The sequence below is a fragment of the Schistocerca piceifrons genome, chromosome 3 (genome assembly GCF_021461385.2).
Source record: "Schistocerca piceifrons isolate TAMUIC-IGC-003096 chromosome 3, iqSchPice1.1, whole genome shotgun sequence".
NCBI classification, from domain to species: domain Eukaryota; kingdom Metazoa; phylum Arthropoda; class Insecta; order Orthoptera; family Acrididae; genus Schistocerca; species Schistocerca piceifrons.
This window is the reverse complement of record NC_060140.1, coordinates 940,736,195-940,745,747: the sequence shown is the minus strand read 5'-3', so window position 1 is coordinate 940,745,747 and position 9,553 is coordinate 940,736,195. Positions and strand designations below refer to the sequence as shown.

Here is a 9,553-nt window from a genome sequence, read left to right as displayed (position 1 = left end):
TCTTTACACTACAAAGTGAGGCCCACCAATCACTTCAGAAATGTGTGGCTTGTGAGGAGCTGCTCAATCACTGTTGTACCCCACTCTTTGTAGCTCCCAGCGCACAGTTATTGTGTTAGCTAGACTGTTTGTACCACTTTGGAGGGTTTCCTTCTGCTGATTTCACAGGATATTGTTTTTGTAACACCCTGGGCATTGCTCGTCGGTTCCTGTCCTTCAGCAAATGCTGGCTGCCTGGCCTTGGTTTGGTTGTGGTCGTTCCTTTGTGTTTCCATACTTCACAATCACGTCACCAACAGTCGACTTGATCTGCTTCATAATGGCTGAAATGTCACTGACAAATTTGTTATTCAGGTGATAGCCGATGGCAAGTTCACGTTTCAAGTCTCTTAGATGTCCGGACCGAGCAGTTCTGTTGTTCCTGCTTCTCTACTGATAATACTAGGTGCATTCAAGTTCTAAGGCCTCCGATTTTTTTCTAATTAACTACTCACCCGAAATCGATGAAACTGGCGTTACTTCTCGACGTAATCGCCCTGCAGACGTACACATTTTTCACAACGCAGACGCCATGATTCCATGGCAGCGGCGAAGGTTTCTTTAGGAGTCTGTTTTGACCACTGGAAAATCGCTGAGGCAATAGCAGCACGGCTGGTGAATGTGCGGCCACGGAGAGTGTCTTTCATTGTTGGAAAAAGCCAAAAGTCACTAGGAGCCAGGTCAGGTGAGTAGGGAGCATGAGGAATCACTTCAAAGTTGTTATCACGAAGAAACTGTCGCGTAACGTTAGCTTGATGTGTGGCAGTTACCCGAAATTTTTTTGGTGGCGGTGAATCTGTGTGCTTCGATTGAGCTGACTGGCGCTTTGTTTCTGGATTGAAAAATGGCGTCCACGTCTCATCCATTGTCACAACCGACGAAAAGAAAGTCCCATTGATGCTGTCGTTGCGTGTCAACATTGCTTGGCAACATGCCACACGGGCAGCCGTGTGGTCGTCCGCCAGCATTCGTGGCACCCACCTGGATGACACTTTCCGCATTTTCAGGTCGTCATGCAGGATTGTGTGCACAGAACCCACAGAAATGCAAACTCTGGAGGCGATCTGTTCAACAGTGATTCAGCGATCCCCCAAAACAATTCTGTCCACTTTCTCGATCGTGTCGTCAGACCGGCTTGTGCGAGCCCGAGGTTGTTTCGGTTTGTTGTCACACGATGTTCTGCCTTCATTAAACTGTCGCACCCACGAACGCACTTTCGACACATCCATAACTCCATCACCACATGTCTCCTTCAACTGTCGATGAATTTCAATTGGTTTCACACCACGCAAATTCAGAAAACGCATGATTGCACGCTGTTCAAGTAAGGAAAACGTCGCCATTTTAAGTATTTAAAAAAGTTCTCATTCTGGCCGCTGGCGGTAAAATTCCATCTGCCGTACGGTGCTGCCATCTCTGGGACGTATTGACAATGAACGCGGCCTCATTTTAAAACAATGCGCATGTTTCTTTCTCTTTCCAGTCCGGAGAAAAAAAATCACAGGTCTTAGAACTTGAATGCATCTCGTAGAGTGCTCCCCGCTCCCTTTTATACTGGAAGTCCGCCGTTCCTGACATCTAGCGGACAATTCCGCATAGCATGGGTGTACGGATAGTTTTTATTAGATTGTGTACATGTAATCGACTGTGAGTGCGGCCATTCGATTTGTAATTTCACCAGCTATCAGAGTCTGTGATACGAATTTAATTGTCTGGGTTTATGAAGGCTCTTTGTATGTGCTGGATGTAATGGCTGCTCTGACATAGCCAGAGGGAGCCTGAATCGCCCTGGGGAAGTCCGTGATGTACACACGCTCCATTCACCATGGATGATCTTATCTCACATTTGCTCATGTTTAGAGAGGCCTGTCATTCAGTACACTATATAGCAATACTAAACTAAACTTCGTCCGAACGGGCCTTGGAAGGTCAAACCAGTGTGCGATTTGCAGGGGGGGATGGGGGGGGATTTCCCCCCCTCTGCATCAGACCATCGCCTCCTCTGCTTTTAGTTTATGCATCCCAACCTGGGATGTTTATTTCCCACACACTGAAGTACATAATTTAAATTTGTGGAGCCGAACACTGAAAGTTTTTAATACAGTCTTAATATTAATACTATTAATATGTTTGCTTATTTATTTTGAAAAAGTGTTATGTAGTAGGTAAGGATTTCAAAACATTTAGAACTAAACGACAAGACGACGCACGCCACATTTCCGTAGCCTGCCACAACGTTGCAGGACGTCGCCCCAGCGTAAACGAGGCTTTAGAGCCAGGTCTGTATTGTATGGTGGATGTGATGTGTTGCGTACGAAACTAAAACCTGCAACCAGATCCAAACGTCGTGGAAAACTGTGAAGAGGTGTCATCCTGCAGCAAGATAACGCTCGCCCACATTCTGCCAAACGGACAGCCGACGCAATAAAGGAGTTGAGATTCGAGGTGCTGGAACATCCACCATACAGTCCAGACCTGGCTCCAAGCGATTTTCACATGTTTGGACCCTTAACGGAAGCACTACAGGGAAGAAGATTTGAAAGTGATGAAGACGCCATTGCTGCGGTGCAATATTGGTTACAGATGCAACCGATAAACGTATTTTTCTGATGAAATAAAAAAAAAACTCGTAAAATGTCGGGAAAACTGCATTGAAGTCGAGGGATGTTGCGTAGAAAAATAACGCATGTTTCAGTTTTCTATCATCAGAATAAGTACAGCTTTTCACAAATGTACCTTTGCTATTTGAACTCCCCTCGTATACCTGTATGTAGATGATTTTGTAAATAAGCTTTACCTATAATGTACTTTTAAAGATATAACAAGGAATGGCTTTTCTGATAGTGCATACGCGTGAATAGTGACTTTCGGCATTGACATCTATTTATAAATAACTGTTTAACCATGGGTAACGCCAGGGTCCAAGCTAGTAACATATATAATTATACTAACCCCCTAGGACATCCCCCTCTGGTAAAAGCACAAATAACGGTACCAACCGGCCGCCGTGTCGTCCCCAGCCCAAAGCCGTCACTGGATGCGGATATGGAGGGTCACGTGGTCAGCACACCGCTCTCCCGGCCCCGTATGTCAGTTCACGAGACCGAAGCTCCTCAGTTTGCCTCACAAGGGCTGAGTGCACCCCGCTTGCCAACAGCGCTCGGCTGACCGGACGGTCACCCATCCGAGTGCTAGCCCAGCCCGACAGCGCTTAACTTCGGTGGTCTGACGGGAACCGGTGTTACTACTGCGGCAAGGCCGTTGACATAGGTAATACTATGTCATTCTGTATTTCTTTACAGACTTCCACTGACGATACGTTCCTGTAGAGAACTCAATCGTCAGAAAACCACCTGGGTGCTGCTCAAGCTATCTGGCCAGTTATTTATGCACAGTGAGTACATTAAGGATTGTAAGAGATTTCACCGGTGCTGTTTTCAGTTATCTTGAACACTGGTCGTTCAAAATAGAAGGAAGAAAGATTAGAGTTTAAAGTCCCTTCGACGGCAGCGTCATGATAAACAAAGTACAGGTTCGGATAGGGGATGCAAATCGGGTATGTCTCTTTCAAAGAAACCACACTACTTCATCGTTGCGTGTTTGGTGTTCTCTTCTTTCAGCGCTCCCCGGCGTTTAATTTCGTGACGCAATGAACTCGGACCTTTGCCCTTTGTGGGCAACTCGCTTACTCACAGCTTTTATCTGTTTGTAACTCTCTCCTACTTTTGCAAACTGGAAAAAGACTATTCTCTTACTTTACAGCATTAGAAACCGAGCGAAAAATGCCGCGGGGAAAATTAGATTTTAGTCTGCAACTGTCGACAGAGCTCCAGAATCAAACACTGCAATAAACTCTGCAGAAAAAATGTCTCTCGCATACGATTTTACTGGCGGCGACCGAGGCAATACGAGAAGTACACTAATTTACTGACAGGTTCCACACTCGTCCGCATTACTCATTCTCAGTATACAAAAGTCTGCTCCTTGGCGATGACTGTTTCTAAAAACCCAGGCCGAAATTCGTCTCCAAGAGTACATTTCTTGTCCGCATTTGCTCGGCATGTGCGACACTGAGACCATATAAGGAGGTGAAAACCCCACACAACTAAATGCAGACGCCTGCCCAAGTTTGATATCGTGGAGAACCATTGGAGAACGATCTGTTGTTTGAACTAAAAATGCGCGTAATTTTATAATGATGTAACAAAAATGTTCACATTGTAGAATAAAAAAAAGTAAACCGACTGATGATGGCACAGTGGTGGCGAAACATGTTTGGATAGTGAGAAAAACGGTGTTATGCGTTACTGGCGGACCTCAAATCCCAAAAATTTTAACTGCAAACACGGCCAATACAAGGACTGCAAATCAAAAGATGGATATAATGTATCTACTCAGAAGACACAGAACAATTTTTCTCCAGCAGCAGTAGTTTCATACGTTATGACGCGGTGCCATACCCAGAAAACTTTTATGTCGAAATGTCCCATGTTTCTAGCTCCAACTACGACTTTGTGCTCGAAGTCTATTAAGTCCCGTCGTGCAGCCATAATCACGTCGGAATCCTTTCCACTTGAGTGACGGGAGTAGAAATGACAGCTGCACCAGTGCTCTGCTCTTTTATACTCTGTGTAGACAATGCTACCGCCACCACTATATGTACACATCGCTAACCCATGACCTTTACCACCTCAGTGTAAAGCACCCACTGTGCTCTCTTAAGGGGCTGTGTTTTGGTTGGTGCGTGCTACTCGAAGGCTCTCTTCGCGGAAACTGTTATTTATGACACAGAATTTGTTTTCAAATGGCGTAGCGCGAGTCATTTGCAAAGTTATGCGCATCGTTGGTAATGTCGCGCATGTAGCATCGGACTTGCAGTCCATATTCGCCATTCGGAAGCGCGTCACGTCAAAAGCTGCGTCGCGACCGTGGAACAAAGCGAGTCGGCGGCCGGCCGTTCCCAGGAACTGACGGGGGCTGATGTGATGGACTGCTCGGCTGTCGCTGCTGCAGCCAAGTGCCTGCCGGGCTGGTAAATCACCACGTCCGCTGCGTGCGCTCCCCTGGCCGCAAGCGCCGCGCCGCTCCCAGACCACTTCAAGCTGCGAGTCACTCTCTTTGACCAGAGATGTTCTTACTCTAAGGCATAGAGTAAGAAACTCTCTTTGACCAGAGACGTTCTTACTCTACGGCACAGAGTAAGAACGTCTATGGAACTAGCATATCGTGGGTAACACTCATCTCACAAGACTACCTGCAAGCGTGACCTAGTTTTGACGTAACGCTGTATCGAAGACGGAGAGTACTGTCTATTGACTTCCGTGATCGTGCGGTTCACAACATGTGAGGCAAACATGACGTATCATTCGCCTCAGTTAGAGAGAACTGGAGCTTACGCTATTCTCTTTACTGTAGGATACGTTAACTTCCCAGCTCCGTTCTCAATAAATGTGTAAAGTTCTGCATTCATGTTGTGTGGGGTGTGAATAAGGGAGAAATTAAAAGTGTTTGCAAGTATTAATTCTGATTCTTACTGAAAAAGTTGTACTAATTAATTTTCCTAATACGTCTTTATCACCCTCGAATACGAGACGAGTTGCTGATTTACAAGCAGAAAAGCAAGCTTTCTGAAGCCAGCCAGCTCTCAATCCATTTAACGTATACAGGGTAGTCCATTGATCATGACGGGGCCAAATATCTCACGAAATAAGCGTCAAACACAAATACTACAAACAACGAAACTCGTGTAGCTTGAAGGGGGAAACCAGATGGCGCTATGGCTGGCCCGCTAGATGGCGCTGCCGTAGGTCAAACGGATATCAACTGCGTCTTTTTTTTTTTAAATTGGAACCCCCATTTTTTATCACAAATTCGTGTAGTACGTCAAGAAATATGAATGTTTCAGTTGGACCACTTTCTTCGCTTTGTGATAGATGGCGCTGTAATAGTCACAAACGTATAACTACGTGGTATCACGTAACATTCCGCCAGTGCGGACGTTATTTGCTTCGTGATACATTACCCGTGTTAAAAAGGACCGTTTACCAATTGCGGAAAAGTTCGATATGGTGTTGATGTATGGGTATTGTGATCAAAATGCCCAACGGGCGTGTGCTGCGTATGCTGCTCGGTATCCTGGACGACATCATCCAAGTGTCCGGACAGTTCGCCGGATAGTTACGTTATTTAAGGGAACAGGAAGTGTTCAGCCACATGTGAAACGTCAACCGCGACCTGCAACAAATGATGATGCCCAAGTAGGTGTTTTAGCTGCTGTCGCGGCTAATCCGCACATCAGTAGCAGACAAATTACGCGAGAATCGTGAATCTCAAAAACGTCGATGTTGAGAGTGCTACATCAACATCGGTTGCATCAGGAATTGCATGGCGACGACTTTGACCGTCGTGTACAGTTCTGCCACTGGGCACAAGAGAAATTGCGGGACGATGACAGTTTTTTTGCACGCGTTCTATTTAGCGACGAAGAGTCATTCACCAACAGCGGTAACGTAAACCGGCATAATATGCACTATTGGGCAACAGAAAACCCACGATGGCTGCGACAAGTGGAACATCAGCGACCTTGGCGGGTTAATGTATGGTGCGGCATTATGGGAGGAAGGATAATAATTGGCCACCATTTTATCGATGGCAATCTAAATGGTGCAATGTATGCTGAATTCCTTCGTAATGTTCTACCGATGTTACTGCAAGATGTTTCACTGCATGACAGAATGGCGATGTACTTCCAACATGATGGATGTCCGGCACATAGCTCGCGTGCGGTTGAAGCGGTATTGAATAGCATATTTCATGACAGGTGGACTGGTCGTCGAAGCACCATACCATGGCCCGCACGTTCATCGGATCTGACGTCCCCGGATTTCTTTCTGTGGGGAAAGTTGAAGGATATTTGCTATCGTGAACAACCGACAACGCATGACAACATGCGTCAGGGCATTGTCAATGCATGTGCGAACACTACGGAAGGCGAACTACTCGCTGTTGAGAGAAATGTCGTTACACGTGTTGCCAAATGCATTGAGGTTGACGGACATCATTTTGAGCTTTTATTGCATTTATGTGGTGTTTATAGGTAATCACGCTGTAACAACATGCGTTCTCAGAAATGAGAAGTTCACAAAGGTACATGTGTCACATTAGAACAACTGAAATAAAATGTTCAAACGTACCTACGTTCTGTATTTTAATTTTGAAAACCTACCTGTTACCAACTGTTCGTCTAAAATTGTGAGCCATATCTTTGTGACTATTACAGCACCATCTATCAGAAAGCGAAAAAAGTGGTCCAACTAAAACATTCGTATTTCTGTACGTACTACACTAACATGTAATAAAAACTGGGGGTTCCTATTTTTAAAAAACGCAGTCCATATCCGTTTGACATATGGCAGCGCCATCTAGCAGGCCAACCATAGCGCCATCTGGTTTCTCCCTTCAAGCTAGACAAGTTTCGTTCTTTGTAGTTTTTTCGTTTGACGCTTATTTCGTGAGATATTTGGCCCAGTCACGATCAATGGACCACCCTGTATAAAGGACTATGTACTGACTGACTCATTAATCATAATCCTGCCCAAACCGCTAAGGACAGAAACTTGAAGTTTGAAGAGGGTTTCGATCTTATGCTGATTCATTGTTTAAGAAGGGGGGCTGGCTGGAATTCCACTGCTAAGGGCGTGAAATAGGGGCTGAAAGGCTTTTTGAAAGTATGTAGCTATGAAGGAAATTTTGAAGCTAGAAGTACGAAAAAATGTATTTGGTTTCTCAGTTAAAATAGTGTTTAGGATTTTTGGAAACACAGATACTAAGGGGGTAAAATAGCGTGGAAAGTTTTTTTGAAAATAAATAAATAAATACTAAAGAACTACTAAAGAATTTTTAAAGGTACATCTATTACCATTAGTCCTTGACTTCACAGTTAGAAATAAAAAAAGCGTGTGCTAGGGTTCCTGGAAATTCAACCCTTAAAGGAGTGGAATAGGGAATGCAAATTTTCAAGAAAATATTTTGTAACATTAAAAAAAAATTAAAGCTAAATTTATGAAAATTGCTATTTCAATTCTCGGTTAGATATAAAGAAATAGTTGTTAGGGGATGAAAGTTACTATGGAAATATCTCTACAATAACGTAAAAATCATGATTAGCAAAAACTTTGGACTCCAGCTACGAATATCGCTATTTGGTCAGAAATACATTCAGAAAAGACCATGCTGTGCCTTAATTAGCATGAAAAGTTTAAAAAGTGTTCCAATTTATGAACAACATAAAAATTCGATTAAATAAAAACAAAAAAATCTCTGCAGGCCATACAGCTTACACGAACGAAGCAGCGGCCGCTAAGGTAGTTCTTTTCTAAAAGTGTCAGACGTTTCAATCCCTTTTATTCTGAGTGGTAGTTTATTTTACCAATGACCATCGTATTTTTAATATTTGCTCACATTTGCGGATTTCATGCTTCATTTGCAAATAATTGACAATCAGAAGTCAGTGCTGGGAGAGCACTCCTATACTTGCATGGCATCGAACATTACGGAACATACTTCTATTAAACTAATAAGGAAATCAGAAGCCTTTCAGAAAAGCGAAAAAATATTGAAGGTGGCATGACGCAAATTAGTCGGCATTTCTACTCTTATAAGCACTACACTGTCATGACGTTAAGGAACTTTAGACTCTGTGCTGTAGCTTAGAACATGTAAAACCTTTAATAGCCGGTAAGTCATTATGTGACGTTTATTTGCAATAATAACTACCATAAATTGTACCAAGGAAGACTTGTTTTCGTATACCTGCGATATCGCGTGTAACGTCAAAATGATGTGACATGTGCACGAAGTCTTTTGAGTTGTTACACATGCGACAGAGGCCTGCATCGAATGCTGACGAAAATCGACAGCAGTTCCTGCGGTTGTCGATATTGCGACTGACGTCAAAATGACGTCACGTTAGGAGGAAGTTGTAACCTCCCCCTCACTTATCGAGCTTAATGACAGTGAAAAATTAAACCGCGTCTACCTAATGGAAATTTGGGAAAAGCAATCGTCACCGAATTTAATCTGTCGGTAAAGAGGGAGGAAAGGGTTACATCTAAATGAAAGGAAAAATGCAAATGAAACTGGGGAAATTAATTTTGAAAAGGGGTAAAGTTAATAAAGAAAGTAAATGCGCGGCCGTTACGTTAACAATTAACTGACGTTAATTAGATATTTGAGATTTGGGGAAAATTACGGTCGCCAGTCCTAAGGACAATTACTATAGTAACTGAAAAAAGAAAGGTTATTACACATATAATTAGCACTAGAAGCGTGGCAACTGAAGGTTGACACGTGTAGTGTGAAAACTGAAAGTTTGTCAGAAGTAATAAATTTCGCTACACTCTGACTTCATTTAGCAAAAGAATTAATAAAACCGGAAAACTGAAAGTTAATTTAGTGACTGAAGTTAATAGTGAGCTTTCTTTCTGAAGCACATCGAAATTCAGTAAAATACGGT

The 9,553-nt window shown here is 43.5% G+C and overlaps 1 pseudogene; it reads right to left on the bottom strand.

Annotated features, from left to right (window-relative positions):
- Positions 1-3,187: 3,187 nt before the first annotated feature.
- Positions 3,188-3,305, bottom strand: LOC124790775 (annotated as a pseudogene).
- Positions 3,306-9,553: the final 6,248 nt, after the last annotated feature.